Source organism: Rhinoderma darwinii, chromosome 2, assembly GCF_050947455.1.
Source record: "Rhinoderma darwinii isolate aRhiDar2 chromosome 2, aRhiDar2.hap1, whole genome shotgun sequence".
In the NCBI taxonomy this organism is placed as follows: domain Eukaryota; kingdom Metazoa; phylum Chordata; class Amphibia; order Anura; family Rhinodermatidae; genus Rhinoderma; species Rhinoderma darwinii.
In genome coordinates this window covers 156,470,036-156,472,328 of record NC_134688.1, presented here as the reverse complement: position 1 = coordinate 156,472,328, position 2,293 = coordinate 156,470,036, and the positions used below count along the sequence as shown (strand labels likewise).

Below are 2,293 nucleotides of genomic sequence, written 5' to 3'. Positions count from 1 at the left end.
GGAGAATGAATAATAAAATTAATTATCCATGGATATTGGCGTACGCTTTGAACCAATCCTTGAGGCCTCATTTACACGAGCGTATTATACGCGCGTGCGACGCGCGTGCTTTTCACGCATGTCGTACGCACCTATAATAGTCTATGGGGCTGTTTAGACGATGCGTGAATTTTGCGCTGCGTGAGTGCGTTGCGTAAAACTCACGACATGTTCTATATTCTTGCGTTTTTCAATGGGTGCGTGAAAACAACGCATGCCACACGGACGGTCCTGCGTTGCATGCGCGAAAAACACGCAAGAGCTGTTATGTCCATTCTAATTAGTCTATAAAGCTACACAAAGCTACTCCAAACCAGGAAGTGCCTGCCTTTCAAGTGCGAGGGGGCAAGTCTAGCCAGTGCCAGGAGAGTTGTGTGCGGATAGTTTTGAGCGTTTCACAGCCATACTACAGCCATGCCGCGCGGGATGGATGTGGAGCGCCTCATCCTTTTTATCCAGGAGCATCCAGCGATATGGGATACCAGATGTGAGGAGTATCATAACAGGACGGTGAAGGAGGACGCATGGGAGTTGGTGGCCAAAAACCTCTTTGGGCAAGAGTGGGAGACTGGCCGAACCCGGGACCGCACTCGGTTGGGTGAGTACCTGGCATTTTCTGTCAATGCCTGTCATGCCTATCGAAAACCTGGGCCCTGTATGTGTATTGCGCTCATTAGCACGAGAAACTTTGGTGGAGCAGGTGCTTCCCCACGTCCCACCGCATTGCCATTGCAGGGCCCTTCATTTTGAAGTGAGAGGTGATAGTTCTGATGGCGTGTTATGTTTTTGTTACATCCAACAGTCCAAGATATCAAGACACGGTGGCGGAGCTGCCGTGATCAATTCAGGTGAGAGATGGGTGACAAGGGACGCAGCGGAGATGGGGCATCTCGCAAACGGCCCTACATATATACTAAGCAGCTGATGTTCCTGAAGGACATCATGGATATGCGCACGTAAGCGTTTATGCCGTTGCATGAGTGTAATGTGTGTTTGCCAAGGTCCTGTCTGCCAACGTGTTGTTGTGGGCAATGTTAGATATTGTAGTCATACTTTTTTTGCTCCTTGTAGAACCACCGACAATTTGGAGGACACAGCAGAGGAGACTGACGTGGGGGAGTCTGTGGCCGAACCCCCTGCTCCCAAAATCCTGCCACCCAGCCCCGAGCCGACACCCCAGGAGCCCGCACCAGGCCAGTCAGAACGGCCGGTTGCCTCTCCAGCCCAGGAGCGGCCCGTGCGAGCCCGCAGTCGGCGTGTTCGTGCCCCACAGCCCTCCACAGCTGCCCAGGTGGATACGCGGGTACTGGACTATCTCAGGCGAGCCGCAGAGGAGGATGGGAATGATGCCTTCGGCCGCAGCATTGTCCTCCTCCTACGCCTGGTGCCGATGGACCTTATGGGCCGTCTGCAGGCGTCGATCGTCACATTGATCGACGTTTGCAGACCGCCACACAATCCCCATATGTGTTTCACGGCAATAGAGCAGTGGCAAAATAATTACATGCCGCCACCCACGGCCCAGGTGCCTGGGCAATTCCACCCTGTTCCCCAGATGGTACGGCCGTATCCCTACATGCGCCCTATGGCTCACCAGCTGCCAGGGCACACATTCCACCCACCACATCAGCACCACTATGCTGGCGAGGGACAACCTACCCAGCTCCAGGTCCAGCATAGTGGTGCTGATATGCAGGAATATGCCTCCCCAGGACAAAGATACCAACACCTGTGAGTGTTGGTGGGAATATCTTTGGACGGCAATGTTGTGTGTGGTGCAAGGCTGCCCACGTTTGTTGTGTGCGCACGCTGTTGTTTTTTTGTTCGTTACACCATGTTCTTCGTGTGTATGTTCAGGTGCAAAACGTTTTAGTTGGCTCCAAAGCCATCAAGAAAAATAATCATGGTTAATGGTTTGCTTTCATGTTATTATTCATTTAGACCACACAACACAAGGTTTGCCACAATGTTCCTTTGCCTACACTCTCACACACCTCTGGCCTTTTGGACCAATGCATGGCCATGTGATATAAGGTTTTAGTTCATCTGTCGGGGTTTGACATAGCTTGAAAGCGATTGCAAAGTTTAGGTCCTGCCATGGGCCCCGAGGCAAACAAACTACACTTGCACTTGGACGGTCCTAAAGTGTAGTCGGCACAACAGGATATATGGGGAAAGTAACTCAGCAACTGTATAAAGTCCTGCTGAACCCCTGAGAGATGTAAGCTCGCAACGCGCGTCAAGGGTCCTCTGG

At 52.1% G+C, this 2,293-nt stretch overlaps 1 long non-coding RNA gene across 1 annotated transcript; it reads left to right on the top strand.

Annotated features, from left to right (window-relative positions):
- The first annotated feature begins 511 nt into the window (after positions 1-511).
- Positions 512-1,156, top strand: LOC142740847 (uncharacterized). The gene is made up of 3 exons (XR_012880896.1): positions 512-637; positions 842-995; positions 1,111-1,156. It is a non-coding gene; the product is annotated as an uncharacterized LOC142740847 (long non-coding RNA).
- Positions 1,157-2,293: the final 1,137 nt, after the last annotated feature.